The following is a 24,780-nucleotide window of genomic DNA, read 5'->3' as shown; positions in this document are numbered from 1 at the left end:
TCATCACATAATTTCATTAAGTGACACTTCTACATATGAGGCCCATGTGCCACCCCCTCAGCAGCTGCTGCAAACCAACCCCTTCTATCCACAAATAGTAGGCTCCATTGGCAGACTCACAGATGTGGGATTTCAGCCACTGCCCACAAACCAACAGCACATATAGCACATTCTCCCTCTACAGAATCATCTGAATTACTAATGTTCATATGTAAAGTCTGACCCTGTTCAAAGCACTTCTGTTAAAATGACTATGAAGTCAAAATAAAATAAATAAATAAATAAACAACTTATGCCATGTTGACATCTTCTTAGAGAGCCTTTCATCTCACTCTTGAGAAATGTTTTCTTATCTACGTCAACATGTTGTACATTTCGTGTTATATGCAATTGCATTTAAACTTGTCATCAAAGCCTATTTCCTTTTCAAAGATATACAATAAATTAAGATATACAATGAATTATCTCCTGCTAGTGCAGCCTTCTATTGCTAATGTCAATGGTCACTAGGCTTGGCTGGATACACCAATGCAGTTTGAATATCTCTATCAGTTAGTAGTTAGATCTTGTTATATATATATATTTTTAAATAATCTTTTCTTGCCAACAGGTCATTGGCCATTGGTGGGAGGAGATCACTAACAAATTTTCTGAGTGTTCAGATAAAAGACCATTTTGCTTGCCAAAAATCTGCCTGTTGGGACTTATGACAAGTATTAAAGTCAGTAGAACTATCACAAAATTTTACCGCCGGCTAACGCCATTCCTATGCGCCATGCGGGTGCCTTATTTAAGGAATGACATTAGCCGGTGCTGCGGAATAGTCAGAGTAAAAAAAAATTACTCAAACCAGGCAGCGCCGGCGTAGGGGAAAATGGGGGTTGTGCGTCAAAAAATGATGCAAGTCAGGTTTGAGGCAAAAATCATGCCTCAAACCGGACTTGCGCCATTTTATGACGCACAACCCCCATTAAAATGACTACTGTCTTAGCAAAGACAGGAGACGTACCCCCTTGCCCAATGGCCATGCCCAGGGGACTTCTGTCCCCTGGTCATGGTCATTGGGCATAGAGGCATGTAGGGGGGCCCAAACTGGGCCCCCCATGCCACTTAAAAAATTTTTTTTTAAATACTTACCTCAACTTACCTGTACTTACCTGGGATGGGTCACCCCATCCATGGGTGTCTTCCAGGGGTGGGCAAGGGTGGCAGGGGGTGTCCCTGGGGCAGGGAAGGGCACCTCTGGACTCCTTCCATGGTCAGAGACCATGGAAGTGAGCCCACAGGTCCCTTAACGCCTGCCCTAACCCAGGCGTTAAAAAACGGAGCACATCAGGCTGTGCACCATTTGTTAAGGCCCGCCCTCTCCTGTGCGTCAAAATGACGCAGGAGTATAAATAAGGTGCACAGGCCTTAAAGTCATTTTTTGGGTGGGAACACCTACCTTGCATGTCATTAACGCAAGGCAGTTTCCCGCATCCAAAAAATTACTCACACAGAGGAATTTTGACGTCCGGGGGCTCGGGCGTCAAAGTTTAAATATGGTGCACTGTTTGCGCCGAAGGTGCGTCAAAATCTTTGATGCACTTTCGGTGCCAACAGAGTATAAATATGCCCCTAAATTCATAGACCTGCCCTTGACCCTTGTTAAACACCAAGTAGCCATAAATTGATGGTCCCCAGCCACCCCAGACTTGGGGCGATGGAAAATGGATGCATACAAGGCAGAGTCAGACATGAGTACACTCCTAAATGTTGGCACAGTTAGACCCACAATGATGCTCCACTGGGAACCATTTCTCAGGGCCATCAACCCAAATCTGACGATAAACCACTCAAGAGAAAAATCTTAAGGAACATCTCAAATGAGCATTTCTGTTAAGAAAGCAATAGTGGTGCATGGAGCATGTATAATGGATCTGCATCTTTATGGTTGTCTGTTCTAGCATTAACAGATTATGGGTCTTGATAATAATATAGGAATATGCTAATCAAGTAGTTGGATGAGTAACTGACGGGGGAAGGTGGATCTGGATAATTTGGTTGTTTTGCATAGTCCGTCATTGACAGGCTTTTAAAATAGCATTGGAATGCTTCATGATAAGTGCCTGGATGGCACCAGTGGTGTTTCATCATGCATGTTTTCAGGAAGACACTCTGGCCCTCATTACGAGTGTGGCGGTCTCAAGACAGCCTGGTGATATTAGCGGTCGTAATTCTTCAGGGCAGCACTGAAAGCATTTCTGCCCTGGGGATTATAAGTCCCCTTTCCGCCAGCCTTTCCATGGCGGTCTCACCACCATGCAGAGGCTGTCAGAAAGGGGACGTTTGGGGCCCCATGGGGGCCCCTGAACTGCCCATGCACTTGGATAGCCCCTTCGCGCATTTCACTCCCTGAATTACGGGCATTGAAATGCGCGATGGGTGCAGTTGCACCCGATGCACCACAACATTGCCGCCAGCTCGATTATGAGCCGGCTTCAATGTTGTGGTGAGTTTTCCTCTGGGCCAGCGGGCAGAACGCTGTTTCGCCCGCTGGCCCAGCGAAAAACTCCTAATAGGAAGTGGCACTGGAGGTATGCTGGCTGCAGCGGCTTCAGCTGTCTTGAAAAAAGACCGCTGAAGCCTTAATGAGGGCCTGATTCTTTCTATTTGTTCAATCTGTAACGTTAAGAAAATTACAGTAAAGAACAACTGTGAAAAAATATCTTTCCTTGCTAACAAGACTTTGGATTACAACATTGACCTGCCATTTCACTTGGACCAAAAGATTTCCTATGGGATGTTCCATGTGTTTGCACCAGCTAGAGTAAAATGCCTCAGTCAGAAATTTGTCCTGGATTCTATCACTCTTCTCAGCAGGCATCAATTAATTTTTGGTTTGCGATAGGCAGGTCTTTTTCAAGATAATACATCAATGTATTTTGTGCCTAACATTTATTCTTGCATTATATGAAATATTGCACTACAACTATTCACTCCATTTTATGGAATTGATGCAAAAGCTTCTTCCACACTATAATGCATATTCGGTAAAGATTTGGGCCTATCAGTGTTCTGGTCCATAGGCGACTGTGAGTTGACATAAGATTGTGTAGTTGCTGGGAGATGTCTTAGTTGTCAAGCTCCCGAAAGCTTAGTAAATCTTGCTTCGATAAACTTAGACATTGATAGCTTTATAGTAATTCAATTATTTTTGTACTGTTCTGTTGCACTAGTCAAGTTTCTGGAGGGCAACAGATGCACAAGCAATCTCAAATCAGACAATTGCAAATAAAAATGGAGTAAGGTTAGAGTTTTCATTTTTTGAAGATCTTTCATTATAATCAGGGCTTTGTCGAGGTCATTGAATACTATTTTGAAAAATAGGACTGCAAGAAAGCTGCTGTGTTACCCCTATCTTTCTCTTAAATGACTATCAGAAATGCCCGCTTGTCCATATCTGATTTGGGTAGATCAATGAGCAGAACGCTCCTGAATACTAAGAGCAAGCTTGAGGCTATAATATCTTTTCTAGGTTGTGTTAGACATGTGCAATTTTGTATTTCAACAAAATCTTGAAGTGTCTTCACAACCTCACCAGTTTCCTAAAGTTGTTAAGATTAAAATATTAACAGAGGATAAATCCTGCACAGTCAGATTTTGCAGAAGAAAATGCTATTACAAAATCTACTTTTCATGAGAGAATTAGACTACCAAGAGGTTTGTGCCCAAAAAATCTCCCACAGAACATATGGTTTCAGTGTACAATTTTTGCACAGCTGACGTTTTGTGAAAGTGACAGACTTTTTTAGTTTACGAACCATTAGAGGTTTATCCTGTAAAAAAAACAGCCAAAATAATATTTCACACACCCTTAGTTGCCTTCACAATCTCAGTCCATCTGATCAAACCTCTAAACCTTTCACTGGGAGGTGAATTTAGGGATGAGATTCTGAAAAATTAATGATTGGTCCATTGATCTGAGGTCGGTATGGACACACTTAAAAAATGGTCGCATCCCTTGGTCTTCTTCCGGTATTAAAGGTTTGTTGGTATGATCATTGTGAATACTTTCGTCCCAAGATCAATAAGGCAGAAAGATTGGTATGATTGTGGATCTGCCTTCCATTGTTCTTAGTACATTGATACAATAATACCTCTACTACACAATTTAGGAAAACCGTTTTTGACATATTAGTAAAAACACTTATTAAAGTCTGGCAAACTACAATCCAGACTAGTTTAAAAAAGATCATACAAGCTGCCTTTTCATTCATTTATCCTTCAACAGGATATTGTATTTCTCTAGAAGTAAGCATTCTTTGCATTTACAATTTTTCATTCTGTATTAATTAGTGTTCGAAACAAACCCTCACGGGTCCCTTATAACCTTTACTTTTCTTTTGTATCTTGAGACCACAGATCGACACTACAAACATAGCAATGTTTTCTGAACTCCCGGTCTTATATCATATTTTTGCTTGTTCTCTCTTATTTCTATGCCATGCTCGGTAGAGCGCTCTCTGTCACCCCATGCTAAGGGCCAGATAGCGTCACTAATAAAATAAGCAAACTTCCATAAACACAGACACAGGTGTGACACAAATACACAAACATATGGCCTTATATACTAAGTCAAGCAAGGATAATTTAAGAAAATAAATAAACGCTCATAAAATGGAACCACTATCAGTTTTAAAATGTCCAGCAACTATATAAATGGTGTCAAACGTGGAAGTAAAATCCCCATTTACATGCACATCATCCCTCAAGCTTCACCTTCAAACATTACTTCTGGAAAGACGAAGACAGGCAAAATTGCATTGTAAAGGGTTTTTTGGAAAAGATTTACGAGCTCATTAAAAGATGCTTCTTATCACCTGAAAAAAGCAAAGGAGTTAAACCTCTTTATCAAAGTAATGAAGAGATTAGCACACCCGCCCTAGAGAGGCATTCATCTTTGCCCTGAGGTACAAGATGCAAAGTGATTGGACCAGTGCGAGGAAAAAGGGCCTGAGAAACAGGCAGCTGTGAAACACAACTAGGAGGCAGGGTGGCTGAGTAGAGCGCCTGATGAGAGAGGAATTATACATGCAATGCAAAAGCAAATATTGCAGTCAATCAGTGACATGATGGGACACGCAGTTTAATCATACTTATGTGTTACATGCATGTGCGCTACAATTTTCATTGGTGTATTAGTCAAACGTTAGCATGTTGAGGAGGAGCTGCGTCCTAATTGATTTTGGATGACTTTGCCCACTTCTGCCAATGTTTCCTAGTCTCTTGTCTTGTTTTTGGGAAGAAAGTCACAGAGGTAATTTCAGTGTATAGATGATGGTTGGATGTTCTGTAGGAAATGTATGAGCTGGTCTGGTGAGACTGTAGTCACACTGTCTTCCTATAGCCAGCAGCTAAACCTAATAATCAGAATTATCTACTTATTCAAAGTCTGTGTAGGCACCCAGTGCCGCTCAAGGGCACCTCAGGAAGCAAACAAATGACTTCAGGAGCTCTGACCCTGCATATGAGATACACTAACATATCTTCAAGGTCATCCTCCATCAAGGCACACAGTTTGATTGAAGTCAGCCAGCCACTGCACAGACATTATTCTGGTTAGGGTTGGTTGAAGTTGTATAGCCTGACAGATTCCAATATCATGCAGTTAGAAAAAGGCACTGTATATTAGTTAAACAAAAAGCAAGTACTTCGGTGTGGAAGCTTTCCACCTTACCTTTGATGCTCCATGCTTCTGATGCGTTCAGCATTCAATGTGGTCCCTTGGGAATCTTGCAGTTTCCCAGAGGGACATCTGGACTGATGGAATACACTGTCGGGGTGGGTAACAGAGCGAGAATGCAAATTAGCCAAAACCCTTCCATCCTGATGCCTGAACTCATGGATGGAACGTCAGGCTACAGGGACAAACCAACGTTTATCTCTGCTGTGTAGGACAAACTTGAGAAACATCACTCTTCTATGTAAAGTGCAAAGTTTCCAAAATTCTTCCTCCAAACTGAGTGTAAATAAAATGTGTGTCAGACTGGGTTGTAAAAGATACTTGAATGCTTGATGAAGGAGTAAGTAACCCTAAATGCTAGGTAAGACCATTCTAAGCATAGGCATGTAGGAGTGGGATGCTGGCTTTTTAAGAAATCCACGAAGAATTCGCTCACATTATTGCCAAATTTAAGACCTGCAGCATGCACGTTTTTTGCTTTAAATGTAAAAACCCTTGCACTATTACTATGTGAAGAATTCGTAGAGGTACATATCCCGAATTCCAGGATGCTGTGTGAGGCTGGCCAGGAAGTGTTTATGTTTTGTCTTGCACTGCAAACCAGTGAAAGCCGCTTGGTTTATCTTTTCAATGGCCTGACAACTAAGTGCTCTGTTATGAAAGTGTTTTTTTTTTTGCGGCAGGCTCACCCATATAGAGCATTCCAGAAATCCAAATAGCCATGGGTTAAGTTATAGTTTTTGGGCAACACCCAAGTACCCAATCTATATGGTGAAACACCAAGTATTCGGAATAAAGAACAAAAACGTTGTACTTGTCCATTTAATTTATTGAGCATACAAATTAAAAAAAGACATTCAATTTTGTAAACATAAATCCTGATGATAGTGAAGGAACACAAGACCTCTTTTTCCTAGGAGATGGACAGTCGACACGTTATTTATATTCTGTAGAGAAATGAAGCTGGGATTTAAAGGGGTTGGTTAGACATTTGTGTTCAAGCATCACAAATGTAAACTTTAGGTTAAAGAGTTCTGAATAGATGGACCAAATGCGTCAAGTTAACACCAGTGTCCTCCTTATTAGGGTTGAGCGAAAAGCGCTCTTTCCCTGGTGTAATCTCTCTGTGGGCGTTTAACCACACCCATGTCAAGCATATCAGTTAGTTTGTGGGCTTGCATTTTAAAATTAGTTTGATTTAATTTGTGAAAGGCATGCATATGTCATGCCTTTTCCTGTGTTTAGCCAGTCTGGAGCGCACTGGGCAACTACTGAAAACATAAGAGGCTTCATGTTTTCCATATGGTTTCTACACTACTTTTTCTCTTTATTTCGTAGGCAGCGCGATCTCACTGGGCAGTAGTAGAGTGATTTGAATGGCATCGACCCTGTTACATGAATATTTGCACCTTCGCCAATTTAATGGATTGCACTTTTTCCAATATGTTTCACTGTGAGCGAACTTCTGGTTCCTTTTGTGTGTTTGCTTTGCACTCATGGCGGCTATTGGCTGGCTTATGTGAAACTGTTTTACATTTCAGTTTATGAGGCAAGAAAAGTCTGGTTAGGAGTTTACAACGCTAATAACTTTAACTCGAGCAAACATAAGACCTATTGCATTGCAAATGCTTGTTATGTCACAGCCGCAAATAAAAGAAAACAGCTCGAGATACAGTGGGATAGGCTCATTAGCTGTAGACTGTAAAACGCGCTGTATGTGAGTGAATATCAAAATTGAGAAGGCATGGGGCATATTTACCAGCCCCCAGCGCCTCCTTGCACCACCCTAGCGTCATTATTTTAACGCTAAAGTGGGGTTAAGAAGGCCTTTCTCTTACGACATAATTACTAAGTGGCACTAAGTGGCACCATGATTGCATGGTGCCACTTTGTAAACCCTTGCACCACATTATGCCTGCTTCAGTTATAATGTATGCAAGGGGGCATTCTGACACAGGGAGGCCTGAAAAAATGGAGTAGTGAAATTTACAACATTTCACTGCACCATTTTTTCCACTCAGAGCAGGCGTTAAAATGACGCACTCATTTTAATCAATGGGCCTCCCTGTGCTTTGCTGCACTAGTGTCAACACTTTTAATCCTAGTGCAGCAAAACACCACAATAGTGTCAAATATTGATGTTATTGTCCTAATGACTGCCATGGTGCGCCGTATTGTAAATACAGCGCACCATGGTATTGTTAGGTGGAACGGAGCGATGCAAGAAAAGTGGCTCATCGGGACCGATGTGCCACTTTCTTCTAAATATGCCCCTGGGGGCATATTTAGAAGAAAGTGGCACAGGTAATATTTAGAAGAAAGTGGCACATCGTCACGATGCACAACTTTTCTTGCATGCCCCTATCGCCACCTAATGACACCGTGGGTGCGCAGAAAAGGCCACCTTAATGCCACATCAGTGTAAAAAAATGACACTAATGTGACGCAAGGTGGCGCAAGATGCTTGTGAATATGCTCCTAAGGCCCAAATTTAAGAGAGCCTAGTGCCTCCTTGTGCCACATTATTGTCATTTTTTATGACGCTAATATGGCTGAATGAGGCCAAATCCGCCACACCAGATTTATAAAGTGGTGCAATGCATGCATTGCACCCCTTTGTTACCCCTTGCTCCTCATTATGCCTGCATCAGGCATAATGTATGTAAGGGTGGGGGGGCGTTTCCCCGTTAGGTCGACTGCAAAAAGTTTGCCGTGGAATCTATGAAATTCCACTGCGACATTTTTAGCGGCTATTTTTAATGCCTGCACAGAGAAGGCATTAAAAGTGGGTACACCATTATTTATAATGGCCCCCTATGTACCTTGCAGGATTAGCGCCAACATTTTTGGCTCTAATCCTGCAATGTACTACAATAGCGTTAAAAAATGTTAATGCAATTGCTCCTAACCTGCCCCATGGTGTGCTGTATGTTTAATACAGCGCACACATGGTGGCATTAGGGGGGCACTATTGGGTGCAAGAAAAGTGACAGTGTATATAATGCAGCACCACTTTTCTTAAATTTGGGCCTTTTGCCCATATTTATACTTTTTTAGTGCCGTATTTGCGTCGTTCTTTTTTTTTTTGTTACCAAAATCGGCACAAACTTACAAAATACAGTTGTATTTTGTAAGTTTGCGCTGATTTTGCGTCAAAAAATGATGCAAATGCGGCGTTAAAAAAGTATAAATATGGGCCCAAGTGCCTTAGCGTTTACAAACTTCTTGAGTAAGAACCGCAGTTGCTTCCAGTTCTGAATTAAATGTGGCCTGGCTTTAATTATCTACCACAGAACTAATTAAATTTTCTTCATTTATAAAAAGGCAAACGGAAAGATCAGTTCTAAAGTCAGGCAAGCCAGAGATAAAAGAACATTAACATTTTTCTATTTTTTCTCCCAAAAAATTAACACGTCCGTAGAACGTTTTTCACGTGTTGTGATGTAGAGTAATTTCAAAGTTGACTCGTTGCATAAACAATGTTTGTTTTTTATAGAAGCATTTAAAGAATATACTTACGCTCATAATTTGCTGATAGACGAATATTCTTTATCGTGTGTTTTGTGTTTTTTAATCTGCTTTATATAGAATGCAATGGCTTATCATTCAAATAAATGTTTGCCATTTATAGATTTAGCACGTTTCTACTACATTTGAGTGAGCGATTTTTTCTGAGGTTGAAACAATAGAGTGGAGACCTAGCCTATGTGGGAGGGACAAGCAATTGGCTGTTCCTCTTCGTATAGCACGTATATATATGTTTGCTTCATTTAAGGAAATGCACTTTCTGGCTCTGAGAGACAAACCATCTGATCCTTTCATAGGGCAGCACTGAGATCCATTCTTCACAAAGCGACAGATCAGGGTGTTGTCTGGGTTCGGTTTTAATGGTCACCCTGCCGAGGGTTTAAATACACAAAAATGGTGGCATATATGTTTGATCTAAAAGGAAATAGCCCACTGATATCACAAAAAAATGGCAAATGCCACAAATCCATAATCTTCCGGCTGGATTTTTTGCTTTGACTCTGAAAAGGTGAAGTTCAGATGACTATTTGTTCTTGAAGCTGGAGGAGCTGGATACTGAGACCGACTGAGCGATGAAAAGAAAACAAGTGGGGACACAGGTTTAGGATCAATGCTGTAGTTTTGCCCATATCTATCCAGTTAAGGAATGTTTGCTTATGTCTCTCTTTCTGGCCTGGAGCACGATTGTTAGTCACGAGCTATTGGATTGTGTGCATTGAGTTTGGTGTTGACCAAGGACAGCTTTCTCTTTAAATTATCAGATTTTTTTTTTTTAGATCGTTTTTTATTATTTTGCAATAACAACCACAGGTGAAGCCAGGTACGCAATATACATCATATAAGTAGAAAGTCACTATACATAGCTGTCATAATAATCACAAGAATGGTACATATAACAGTACAAAGCGACATGTCAAATAGTGGCATCAATTACCACATTCCCTGTGTGGGAGGTAGGGGGGTGCGTATACTGCAGGAAGTCTGCGTAATGTGTGTGTAGTGATGGGTCGCCGATGGTGGAGAGTGAGGTCAATGACCGTGAGGTGAAGATGTGAGTGTAGGCTACCGATGTTTGCCTCATGTGTGACTGAAGCCAGGTAGTGGATATATTAATTCCACATTCTCCCCCCCCCAATGATACGCTTTATTTCTGTAGGTCTCAGCCATCCGTCTCAGGGCGGGCGCATATCATTCTTGGCTTCATTTTTTGTGCTGTGTATGTCCCAGTTCCCACTCCCTACTCTGGCCACACCTTTAGCGCGGAAAGAGTGAAACATGCTGGATTCTGCACAACCCCACAGTAGTAACGTATTAAGCCACCTGCCAGTGTTCAGGACCACGGGTGCTTTCCATTTCATAACAATCTGCCGCTTAAAGAGGACGAACGTTAAGTCAATAGAGCAATGCAGGCGTTTACCACCCTTGGCTCTCAGTGGAAGGCTGAGCAGGCAAGATGCAGGAGTGGAGACCAGTGCATGGTCTGACAGTTCAGCTACAGTGGCTGTAATCTCGATCCACGTCCATTGCTGAGGAGAACAGCCCCAAACCATATGATAAAAGCCGGCCTCTGTCAGTTTACATATCCAGCATTACGGCACAGAAGCAGGGTACAGTCGCTTGATGTGTTGAGAGGTGGATTTTTGGTGTATATAACTCAGAACTTATCATCACACCACTAAAGACAGGTCTCTGTGAAGTTCTGGACTGGGAACTAAAGAGCACTGAAGGGAACAGACAAGATTTGGTCCAGTTGACCCTGAGGTGAGACATTGCCCCAAATTTGTCCAGCAGGAACATTAGGCCTGGCAATGAGGCCTCAACATCACTCAGATAGAAAAGTACATTAGCTGAATAATGAGATATGATGTGATGGATGTCAAGTTCCGAGATACCCCAGTTCCGTGCCCACAGCCACAAGGGGCAAGCTAGTGGCTCCAGTGCAACCGCAAAAAGCAACTGAGACAGTGGGCAGCCTTGTCTCATGCTTCTGAGGATAGGAAAACTGTCCGATGTAATTTGCCCCGTCTGCACACTGGCCACCAGATCTGAGTACAAGGTATGTAGCCACCCCATGAACCGCACCGAAGCCAATGTGGTGCAGCGTAGTTAACAAGAAGTCCCAGTATAGGGTGCTGAAGGCCTTCTCGATGACGAGAGACACTGCAACCCTTCTATAATCCCCAGTGGATGTATCATAGATAATCTGTAGGGGATGACAGATATTAGGAAAGGTGCTGCGACCTTGGTCTTCAGGGACTAGGGCACCGAATACCAGGAGCAACCTGTTGGCGAGAACTGTGCAGTCAGATTTAAGGGGGACAATGGGCAGTAAGATCATATGTTCAAGGGATCTTGTCTAGTTAAAAAAAATGAGGCAACAGCAAATTCATATGCAACAATGAAAAAGGGTAGAAAATCAATTACACATCAAATCATTGCACAATTTAACAAATAAACACAAAAACAATCTAGCATCCATCTTTATCCCAAAAGAGAGTAGTGACTAAAGACAAGTGAACACACAGTGCTAATGAATGAGCACCACAAGCTCCTCTTCTCCAACCTACACTTTTTTTTAGTGAGAGACAGGGGACGGGCAGAGGCAGAAGCAGGGGTCAGGGCAACTACAACTACGACTTCCTGGGGAACGTCAGACGGGATGCAAATTTTACCAACGGGGTCCCAAATGATGACTGGTCAGGATGAGTCAATGTCATTGATGACTGGACAGCTATTGAATTTTTTGGGTTGTTGTTGTGTTGATTTTAGGAACCTTGATTTGTTCGATTTTCTGTTTTTGTCACCTTTGGATTTAGTCAATCCTCCAACTGTAACATTCATATGAGTGGCTCATATTACTATTGAATGGGATGAGGTGAAGTATATGAGAGTCTATCCTTTGATTATTTTCGATATAGCTGAATGGATATTTTTCATTAACGTTACCCTTCTCTTATTGTTTATAATTTTTTAGTTTGATTGGGTGACCTTTTACCAACTAATATTTGGAAGATATTTAGCCTTCCTTGAGAAGCTTTCCTCGATTGTAAGCTGTAAATTTGAAAGGCGGGTGACACCCCTTGATATTTTTGCTTCTTTGGATGGGTGCCTTTTTACTGGTTGTTGAGTCTTCAGGTGTTTTCTTCTGTTGACGGCCATGATATACTTTTTCTTTCCTTAGTCATTTTCCTTTTCTTTTGGTTGCAGAACCACTTTGTCCATGTGTATTCTTTGGACCTGATGATGACCTTAAGTGTTTAAGGTCAAAACGTCATCAACAATACAGCAGCAGAATTTAGGATTTTTGATTTACAAGTTTAAATCTGATTCCTTAATGAAAATTATTGACTTCGTGTAATTGGATCTAAAAAGGATTGCCTGCATTGTGGCACATGTGCCAGGTTTGGGACCCTCGTTCACAAGCACTATGAGCCTCATTATGAGTTTTGCGGGCGGCAGAGTCCTCCCCCCGAACTCATCATGCCACCATACCATCATTGCGGGCTAAACCCCGCCAGCCCTATTTTGAGTTTGAGTGTTTCAGACCGCCGGCTCAGCAGGTAACAGGGCCGTAAGATTGCAGCCGGCTTGTAATTGAGCCAGCTGCAATGTGGCGGTGCAGGGGGTGCAACAGCACCCGTCACACATTCCACTGCCCTTATTTCAGGCAGCCGAATGCACAACGGGGCTGTGCAGTGCAGGGTCCCCTCAACACCCCATTCCACATCCTTTCCATGGAGGTGTGCCCTGGTGGATTACAACCACCAGGACTGCCAGGCTGCAGGCTGGCGGCAGCCTGGCGGTGTCGGCGGTCGGACTGTGGCAGCTCTACCATGGTTATAATGTGGCGGTCAGACTGCCACGACCACAGCGGTCCGACAGCCACCGTCAATATGGTGGTTTGAAGACTGCCAGACTCATAATGAGGCCCTATGTGTTCCCTTCCTTTGTGACACTATACTCTTTTGGGATAAAGATGGATGCTAGATTGTTTTTGTGTCTATTTGTTAAATTGTGCAATGATTTGATATGTAATTGAGTTTCTTCACTTTTTTGTTGTTGCATGTGAATTTGCTGTTGCTTAATTCTTTTTCAATAAATACCTGTTGAGACATTGTTGTTAGTATCATTTTAATGGCGTTGGATAGCTCCAACTGGGGTGTCTTTTCGATTTTCCTTGACCAGCCACGCTAACAATATACCTGAATGGTCACCCTCTGCGTGTTTCCTCGTAAGCCAATATTTGTAGTTGGGTCTGCTCAGTCTCATCTCTGCCTGTCTGTATCATGCTTTCAAATGAATGAGATGCTCAATTCCCTGTGCAGCCACCACTTTTTCTGAAGACTGCAGTTTCACTTCTACCTTTGATAAGTTGTCATGCAGTGTGCACCGGACATCATAGGTAGCAGTCAAGCAACATCACCGCACCACCACTTTGTGTGCATACCATTCCGTGGCTCGGAGTGGGGTTGATCCCTTGTTTAAGATAAAGTATTGAGTTATGTAGGTGGAGAGGTCCTCCGTGAAGGGGACATCTAGCAGTGCTTCTGTTTGTAAACACCAGGTAGAGATACAAGCACGTGGCCTACCCCACTGCAAGACTACCTGCATGGGCAGTGGTCTGGGGGCATGTGGGCCAAGTATTCTGACCTAGGTGTCATTGGCCCCTGTTGATCGGTACAAAGGACCAGGTCAAGTCTGCGGTGGAGATCATGGACTAGCGAGTGAAGTGAGTAGTAACAGTCTCTCAGGTGACCCAGGCACCAAACATCATTCAGGTGCTGCTGCACCAGCCATTGATGAAAATATTTTGTTACGCGAGTCCCCGCCATGCCCCTTGAGGGGCTGTAGAGTGGTCAAATGAGACATCTGGCACACAGTTAAAGTCTCCACCCCAGAGACTCAGCACCGCAGGATCATGGAAGAGTGCAGGTGTAAGCGTATCAAAAAAGTGTGTGTAATCAATGTTGGGAGCATATATATTCCCACAAGTGATAGCTGCGCCCCATCCAGGCGGCCCTCCAAGATCATATGTCTCCGTCCTGTGTCTGCGCTATGATGCTCCACCACATTTGGAACTCCAGGTGCAATCCAGATGATCACACCCCGTGAGTATGCGGAGGAGGATGTACCATGCACTTGGCCCCTCCATTTAGTGCGGACCTTCTGAAGTTATGCAGTTGTTAAATGTGTGTCCTGTTAAATAGCTATGTGTGTGCACCAGCGTTTGAGGTAGGAATCAACATGATAGCTGGTGTCACCAGGCCACGTACGTTCCACGGCACTACACTGTATTGTGGGGGAGGTGTATCAATACATGTACCCATTTGGAAGTGCTACAGGTGGTGTAACCATTGACGAATCGTGAAGTGTGGCATGTCGATGACTGGCATGCATGACGGTTCAATATGAAACCTTCAAACATTTCCCATGGACCTCTGCATACATGTAATGGCTTCATAAAAACACATGTAAAGTAACAAACATAACACAGAAAATATACCCCCCACCTCCAGGTCAGATGACGCATAAGTTCCTGGTCAAATGCCCCTTAAGAACAACAGTGCAACAAATAGAAAGTAGAACAGGCAAAACATGTTCCTTTTAGAGTCACTGTGTGGAGCGTGAAAGTGTCAATGTTCACAGTTTCCGTGGTGTGGGTCCATATCGAAAGGTGTGGCAACCAGCCCTCCCAATCAATGTGGCTTATCTTCAGGGGGATCAAACCCAACAGTAGTCAATCAATCAATCAATCAAATCAGCTCTATTTGGTTTTGAGTAACAAGCCATAAAAGCAAACACAGTACACATGACATCACTAAAAAACGACAATAAATATGATAAAATTAGCATCAAAAGCATAAACATTCTGCAAAGTCTAACCAGGCAGCTATACAAAACATCATGAATATCTCAGGACGATTCAAGGTCAAGATCCCTGTTGTTCCTTGGCTTCTCAGCAACTTTTAAAAAGCTAAGAACACTCAAAATAATGTCCCCCATCAACATCTCTAAATACATGAGCTCTGGCCTAACTTATGAAAAATGTGTTCTTTTTAAAACAGGAATAAGATAGACTTTCTGTGGCTGGGTGTAAAATTGGCAGGACATAGTACAGTAATAAAGTGCAAAGTGTCCTGCAGAGACCTATTGTTGCAGCCGCTGGGTTCTAAACAATGCCCTCTGTTTTTATCCCGGGGATAAGCCAGCAAAAATGGCAGTAAATACAAATGGAATTTAGTTAATAGAAAGCGGATATATCTCTTCTTAACCCAAGGAAGGTAAGGTTCAGTAGATGGCACTGTCTTCAACTTAATGTGAGATCGGACATGAGGCTCGGCAAGTGCCATCTCTCTCTATCTAATAACATTTGTCTAAAGAAACACTCTTTAACCCACATAAAATCACCCTTACCAATTCCCCATGGTGAGCAAAAAAGATCGCCCCTTCCTAGCTTCTGGAGAGCATCCCTAATGTACTTTAACCAAGGAATGTAAACACCATGGTTAAGGGATAAACAATCTTTCTAGATTTCCTTGCTTAGTTCAATTCCCGGCCTAGTCCAAATCTTCAACCACAGCTCAATAGGGAGGAAGGCTACAAGATCTGAGATATAACTTATACCTGGCTCTTCATGCACCAACAAAGTTGGACTACATTCTGAAAGACATAATAACTGCTGCAAAAACTTATATTCCACCACTTGTAACTCTGTATGATTAACATATATTCCACCCAGTCTGGAATCAAAACAAAAAACTGCAGCATTGGCACATACAAAAAATCAGCCTTTTTCTTATTTATTAGAGGATGCCAGCTTAAAGCAAAGTCAAAGAGTAGACCCAAATAAGAATATTCCCTGGTCTTGGGGAGGGCACAGGAAACTAAGGTAAACCTTGAAGATTTGGTACTGCGGGGACCAGCTATCATCACAAAAGGTTTTTTCTCGCTTATCGATAGGTCCAGGTCATTTATACACTTGATAAAAGAGAGCAGCAGGGCCTGCAGGCCTCTGGAGGTTTTACCTATTAATATTGCGTTGTCTGCATATAATAAGACCGGTAAACTATGTGAGCCTACTGACGGGCAATCAGTTTTCACATCCACCAGGGCCTGCTCTAAATAAAAAATTAAACAGAAAAGGGGCCAGAATACATCCCTGTTGCACTCCTCTTTTAATACAAAAACTCGGAGAGTACTGTCAGTCTTTTGAATAGTGAACTGAAGCTTCAGTGTCCCTGTGAAAATCTCTTCAAAATGAAACAATAGCCTGTTCCACACACATAGACAGTATAATCTGCCATCATTTTTGTCGGTTAACCCGACCAAAAGCAGAAGTGAGATCCATAAATCCCAAATGGTTGGAGCCAGAGCAGGCAACTGCTTATTTACCTAGTACCAAGTATAGATTCAGTTGACCTGCCCACACAAAACCCATACTGGGCTTCTTCACAGCTAACCTCTCCAGAAGGATTCAGCCAATGACCTAGACTGAATAGTCAAGAAGGGAGATGGACCTATAACATGAAGGGCTATCTCTGAACCCGATTTTGAAGATTGACAGTAGTCAAACCTCATCAGGCCACCACCCCAGAGGCAAGTCATCTGCTGATCTTGAGGTGACCTTCGGGCCCCAATGGACTCCATCAGTCAATGAGAGCGAGCCACCTGAGCCTGATCCTGAATCCGATAGGTGCTCAGAGAATAAAGGAGAAAAGGAGTCCATGCTGTGAAGTGAGGCTTCAGATACTGATCGGGACTGCTCTGCCACCACATGATCCTAGGTTTGTTTCCCCTTGATGGATTTGCATTAGTGGGTCTAGATCTGGGCACCAGCCAGTCTCCAGCACTCAAGACCTCTGCGAACAGGTGTGCAGTGTGAAAGGGGACAGATTCACCACAGTGGAGGAGGCACTCATGGTGTGGCAGCTGAAGAGGCCCTCCTGCTCACCTCCAGCCGCTAGGGAAGTGCTGAATCCATTCAGGCTGCCATTTCAGACCAAGTCGGGTCTCCTCACAGCAAGTCCCACGGAGCTCTGCGCGCTGGTAATTCTTATCGTCACTCAGCTGGCCAATCTTAAATTATAAGTAGTCCCCAATTGAGAAGTTCCGATAAAACAAATGCGGCATTCAAGCAGGGCCAGATGGGCAGGATGTTGTAGGAATTTACAATGGGCCTGGGCAAAGAGCTCTTTAGAAAGCTCTCCAACCACCATGTTGGCCACGCTTCCCTCTTTAAGTTTACTGATATTGAGGCAATTACGAACTGGTCAGTACATATTCGGTTCTGTATTTAACTATATCTTGTTCGCATGTTTTTCAACATATTTCTTCTCTGTGGCAACATTCTTGAAATGGCACATAAGTGATTGAACGCTTCTGTCACGTAATATCAATGTCAAACATACAGCAATACAAAAATATTGTGGCAAAAATATTGCAGTCCTAAATAGTGTCATTACACAATTACAATGAAAAGTACAAAACAGTGATATATATATATATGTGTGTGTGTGTGTTTATGTGTGTGTGTGAATGTGTGTATGTATAGATAGATAGAAAGATCAATTCCAATATGATGTCCAAAAATGGTACACTCATTAGCTGGTGCATGTAGAGGAGCAGATCATAATCCCCAGGGTCAAATGCAATTGCCAAAAACCCTTGCGGTCCGTCAACTGTAGAAAAATGCTTTCATTACAAAACAAACAATCACAATTGTTTGTTTTGTAATTAAAGCATTTTTCTGTAGTTCACGGAGGGCAGCGTTTTTTTGCAATTGATCTATAGAAATATATATATATGTTATAAAATTATAATAACTCTAAAGAAATAACTTAAAATATATTACATCTAATATATACAGGGAGTGCAGAATTATTAGGCAAATGAGTATTTGGACCACATCATCCTCTTTATGCATGTTGTCTTACTCCAAGCTGTATAGGCTCGAAAGCCTACTACCAATTAAGCATATTAGGTGATGTGCATCTCTGTAATGAGAAGGGGTGTGGTCTAATGACATCAACACCCTATATCAGGTGTGCATAATTATTAGGCAACTTCCTTTCCTTTGGCAAAATGGGTCAAAAGAAGGACTTGACAGGCTCAGAAAAGTCAAAAATAGTGAGATATCTTGCAGAGGGATGCAGCACTCTTAAAATTGCAAAGCTTCTGAAGCGTGATCATCGAACAATCAAGCGTTTCATTCAAAATAGTCAACAGGGTCGCAAGAAGCGTGTGGAAAAACCAAGGCGCAAAATAACTGCCCATGAACTGAGAAAAGTCAAGCGTGCAGCTGCCACGATGCCACTTGCCACCAGTTCTGCCATATTTCAGAGCTGCAACATCACTGGAGTGCCCAAAAGCACAAGGTGTGCAATACTCAGAGACATGGCCAAGGTAAGAAAGGCTGAAAGACGACCACCACTGAACAAGACACACAAGCTGAAACGTCAAGACTGGGCCAAGAAATATCTCAAGACTGATTTTTCTAAGGTTTTATGGACTGATGAAATGAGAGTGAGTCTTGATGGGCCAGATGGATGGGCCCGTGGCTGGAATGGTAAAGGGCAGAGAGCTCCAGTCTGACTCAGACGCCAGCAAGGTGGAGGTGGAGTACTGGTTTGGGCTGGTATCATCAAAGATGAGCTTGTGGGGCCTTTTTGGGTTGAGGATGGAGTCAAGCTCAACTCCCAGTCCTACTGCCAGTTCCTGGAAGACACCTTCTTCAAGCAGTGGTACAGGAAGAAGTCTGCATCCTTCAAGAAAAACATGATTTTCATGCAGGACAATGCTCCATCACACGCGTCCAAGTACTCCACAGCGTGGCTGGCAAGAAAGGGTATAAAAGAAGGAAATCTAATGACATGGCCTCCTTGTTCACCTGATCTGAACCCCATTGAGAACCTGTGGTCCATCATCAAATGTGAGATTTACAAGGAGGGAAAACAGTACACCTCTCTGAACAGTGTCTGGGAGGCTGTGGTTGCTGCTGCACACAATGTTGATGGTGAACAGATCAAAACACTGACAGAATCCATGGATGGCAGGCTTTTGAGTGTCCTTGCAAAGAAAGGTGGCTATATTGGTCACTGATTTGTTTTTGTTTTGTTTTTGAATGTCAGAAATGTATATTTGTGAATGTTGAGATGTTATATTGGTTTCACTGGTAATAATAAATAATTGAAATGGGTATATATTTGTTTTTTGTTAAGTTGCCTAATAATTATGCACAGTAAGAGTCACCTGCACACACAGATATCCCCCTAACATAGCTAAAAATAAAAACAAACTAAAAACTACTTCCAAAAATATTCAGCTTTGATATTAATGAGTTTTTTGGGTTCATTTAGAACATGGTTGTTGTTCAATAATAAAATTAATCCTCAAAAATACAACTTGCCTAATAATTCTGCACTCCCTGTATATATATATATATATATATATATATATACATATATATATATATATATATATATATATATAGGTAATTTAAACACTTTATTTAAATACATTCGGTCCAAAAAAGTTTGGACCATTTAGTATTATAAAAAGAAAAAGAACAATCTTACATAGTCATATAAAATCTGTTGGAATCGCGATAGCTCATCATAATTCATAGTAACAATCATTCAAGATACTGTCAAAATCTAATAATCAACTAACATATAAAATATTTCAGTAAAATCATTACAGCTAAGGTTAAAATCAAACTTAAAATACGGCAATTTGCAAGTTTTGGCATAAAAACCGTCTCTGTGAGCTTGTGCGATCTCAATTTGCTTCTACAAAGGGCCACGGATTTTTACTAAAATACAAAAAAAAAGTGTCACATACGAAGTAATAGTTTCAAAATAATGACAGGGTATATGGCACGTTTTTAAAAATACGAAGAGAAACGAAGGAATGTAAATCTTGTTAAAATCTCCCTCTGTAAACAAACAAGGGCACGGCCTAGAGCTCTAAGGGCCCTTCACAGGAATATGCTTGCGACGGATACACCAAGCCTCCGATAAAAATGTGGTAACTGAGGAAGCTACCAGTGTGGATGTTTCATATTTGCATATTCTGATGGCATTGGCTCTGTCCAAGAATAATAAGTTTTTTACAGAGGTGGATAATCCACTTTCCTCTAGGACTCTTATATAGTGGACAGAAGAACAGAATATGCTCAGTCGTTTCTTTATAATGAGGGCAAGATATACATCTGTCATTTGAGGGGACTCTGGATGACCAGTGGGCCGTATGATTATTAATAGGCAGGGAACCATATCTGAGCTGTAGATAGAGGGCACGAGCATAAGGTGGCATAGGGAGGTTCATAAAAGTCTCGGGCCAGGGTTCGTGTTTGAATTGGAGGAATTCTGTTGTTAACCTGCCCAGCCCGTTTTGGCGTAGTAGATCTTCATTGACTTTTTCCCAGTATCTTCTTTTGACAAGTTGTTTTGCATTATTGCGAATCAATGCCGGGTGTTCCCAGTAATGGGAGGAACCTATTTTAACCCAGGCAGATTTAGGGGGTCATTCCGACCCGCCGGGGACCGCGGATGCACCGCCAACAGGCTGGCGGTGCATCCAGGCCAATTCTGACCGCGGCGGTAAAGCCGCGGTCAGAAAAGGGAAACCGGCGGTTTCCCGCCGGTTTTCCCCTGGCCTGAGGAATCCTCCATGGCGGCGCTGCAGGCAGCGCCGCCATGGGGATTCCGACCCCCTTACCGCCAGCCTGGTTCTGGCGGTTTTGACCGCCAGAACATGGCTGGCGGTAACGGGTGTCGTGGGGATCCAGGGCCCCTGGGGGCCCCTGCAGTGCTCATGCCAATGGCATGGGCACTGCAGGGGCCCCCTAACAGGGCCCCACCACCCTTCCACTCTTTCCACTCCGCCGGCTCCATTCGGAGCCGGCATCCTCGTGGAAGGGGGTTTCCCGCTGGGTGGGCGGGCGGCCTTCTGGCGGTCGCCCGCCCGCCCAGCGGGAAACTCAGAATTACCGCAGCGGTCTTTTGACCGCGCAGCGGTATTCTGACGGCGGGACTTTGGCGGCGGCCTCCGCCAAAGTCAGAATGACCCCCTTAATCTCCTGCAACCATTGGATTTTGATTTGGCCCTGAGGAGCGGCTATAAGTTCCCTCACCGCCGACCTATATGGTTCGAGTTCGGCAGTTTTCCAAAGTTGGATCCAATAGGAAAGCGATCCCAGGGCCGCTGTGGTTTTGATGCTGTTTAATCCTAAATCGAGCCTGAGAGGAATCATTGGTGTACCTACCCCTAACCGAGAGACCTGTCTGAGGAAGTTGTTTTCTTTTGTTTGTAGAATATCCAATCTTCCATGTAATCCCCAGAGTTCCGCTCCATACAGGGCCGCCGCACGGATTTGGGCATTATAGATCTCGGCAATTGTGATCAAAGTGGAACTTGGTGCCTTTCTAGACCTACGTACTAGGGCCCCACCTCTTTGGCTTAAGATAAGTGCCCCTTCATCAATGGCTGCCTCCCATTTTCCTGTGGTCGATAATCTAATTCCCAGATAGTCAAACTCTTCCACTTTCTCAAGCGGGACTGAATTCATTTCAATTCTGGCACGTGGTTGTTTTCTTGAAGTGCTGTAAATCATAAGTTTCGTCTTTTTAACATTAACGTCAAGCCCAAAATCCTTACAGAAAACACAAAATTGGTTAACCAAACTTTGGATCCCCATGGGTGATTTAGCTAGCAAGATTGTATCGTCCGCGTACAATAAACAGGGGATTTTTACCCCAGCCAATTTGGGCGAATCTTTTGTGCAATTCTCCAGATAACGGATGCAGTTGTTAATATAAAGCAAAAAAAGAGTAGGAGCCAGAACGCACCCCTGCCGGACACCTCTGTTGATAGCCACAGGATCTGTCAGCTCACCCTCTTTGCCACATCTAATTAAAGCATAGGTGTGGTAATGAAGTCAGGTGATAAGGTTCAAAAGACCTGAAGGGACCCCCATATTAGAGAGTGTCGACCATAGCATGTTCCTGGGGATCAGATCAAACGCAGCTCTCAGGTCTATGAAGACCACATACAGATTTCCCCCCCCCAAGTCCACATAGTTCCATTTAATTGCCAGGAATCTCAAGACTTGATCAATGGTACTCTCAGCAGGTCTAAACCCTGCTTGTAGATTAGATAAGGCATATGATTCCAACATCCATTCGTCGAGGTGGCACAGAAGATGTTTAGCATACATTTTTTGAAAATTGTCCAGGAGACTGATCGGGCGATAGTTAGCTGGAATATTGGGGCTACCTTTTTTAAAGATGGGAACTATCTCAGCCCCTTTCCATGAGTAAGGGATAGGGGCTCCAGCTGCGATTGCATTGCAGATTCGATTTAGATAAGGGGCCCATATGTCAAGTCTTGTCTTGTATAAGTCGCCCGGAATCTTGTCAGGACCTGGAGCCTTTTCCCAATTTAGTTAATCTATAGTGGCGCTTGTTTCAGCTAAGGTGAATATGATCGGGGTAGCATCTTGGGTTATTGGGACGTCAAGGGGCCTGAAAGATGCCTCAGATGGACCTGCATATAATTGACCAAAATGCTCGACACAGGCTGTGGGAAGAATTGATGTGCCAGGTACAGAGGCGGAGTCTAAACAGTTTTCTGCTATTAATTTCTAAAACCTGGAGATATCTTTTGATTTAGCAGATTCCAAAATAGCAGCCCATCTAGCCTCTTCCCATCTTCTGCGTGCCTTGGTGCATTCGATCTTATAATCTTTTCTAGCTGTTCTTATGGATTCAACTTGGCCAGTTTTTAGAGCTTTCAATAAGGTGAGCTGTGCTTCCCTACATGAAATAGTAAACTACTGTGCCTGGCACTTTTTCTTGGGGTTGCTGGTGATCTCTTTTGTAAAAAGATGTTTTAGGGAATCAAACAGTTTACTGTGGGCTGCTAAAAGCCTATCACCCTCATCATCTTCTTTATAATGGAGCATGCACTCCATTTGATTGGCTAGCAAATTGTATATTGAAGAAAGATGCTCGCGGGATGTGGTAACAGACTGCCATTTTAAATTGCATCTATTATTTGATAGTGCTAGCTGTTGGGCATAAGCCTTAGAGTGGGGTATCTCAAGTAAAGGGAATAGGCCTCTAGTCGACAGAATCAGTGGGTCGTGGTCACTCTCTACATGCTCTTGTACTCTCATATCAACCATATGGCCCCACAGTCGAATATCGAGGAGTATATAATCAATCTGGCTTCTAGACCCTCCTCGTTTGAAAGTGAGATGCAGATTTATGTCAGAGCATGAGCGACCATTGCAGGCTCGAAGGCCATATGTTAACGTAATATCAGCCACTAAACGAGCTGTTTTGTTCAGTCTCGGCCTTTTATTAGAGACTAGCTGTGGAATCCCCCAGTAGGCATCCTCTTCTTGATATATCTCTTGAACCAGGGGGTTGGGCTCAAATGTGACATTGAAGTCCCCTCCAATCGGAATAAATTGGGATAAATTATTTTTAAGTAAGCTATCCAGTAGAAATATAGCATCGTAATCTACGAGGCTCCCCTCACTCCTGTTGTAAATGTTGATTATTAGTAAGGCTCTCTCCTCGGAGATTGTTAACAATAGGGCCTGTAAATCAGAGCAGCCTGTATCTATTGCAACAGCTTTACATCTGAGAGAACTACTTAACCATGTGAGTAGCCCTCCCGAAGGTCTCCCGGAGGGGGACCCTCGAGCTGGAACCCAATAGCTTCTAAAGCCTAATCTATGTTTAGGACCCATCGCCCAAGTTTCTTGGAATAGACATAGTAGATGTTCGTCAATAAATTGACCCCATTCCGAATTTTGCAATTTGCTTTCCAGCCCTGCTATATTCCAGCTGAGAACTTTAGCAAGATCATTAGATTTGGTGTATCTAACTTCCTTAGGGGGGTGTTTCATGCTAAGGACAGTACAGCCGGGGGTCATACTATTCCCCGCTGACATATGGTTGCCTGTATCTGTGTTGTCCTGTGTGGTGTGCACTTCACAAAGTGGTGAACCCAATGAATTCAAATCTGGTGGGGTATCTAAGCAATAGAGCCCTGGATCCCTAGAAAAAGGAGCCCCCTCCTAATTAGCTAAATGAAAAAATGTTTTCAAAAGATCCCCGATTATCAGGGTCCGTCAGAGACAATTAAATTGCAGAAATAGGAACATCGAGGACAGTATGATTAGTGTGCTCGGAGACAAGGATGTTGGGATCCTCTCCCCCTGGACCATCACATAGTCAATCTATCTCTGAAAGCGACAGCGATGGATGTCTTGGGCCAAGGTCAAGGCTAGACCGTATCTCAGTGTCAAGGGAAACTTTACGAAACAATAGAGGTTGCCTGTTCATGGATGGCCGTGCGGGTGGATAAAACGCTTGTAGTCTACATAGAGAGACCATGCCTGCTGAAGGATATTGTCTATCTGCATTTAACACAAGCTGCCGTACAAGAACAGGGAATTTGAAATTGATAACAATACAATCCCCTGTACCGATCTTTTCTAGAGAACCCACCCACCC

The sequence above is a fragment of the Pleurodeles waltl genome, chromosome 7 (assembly GCF_031143425.1).
Source record: "Pleurodeles waltl isolate 20211129_DDA chromosome 7, aPleWal1.hap1.20221129, whole genome shotgun sequence".
Taxonomy (NCBI): Eukaryota; Metazoa; Chordata; class Amphibia; order Caudata; family Salamandridae; genus Pleurodeles; species Pleurodeles waltl.
This window is presented reverse-complemented; position numbering follows the sequence as displayed.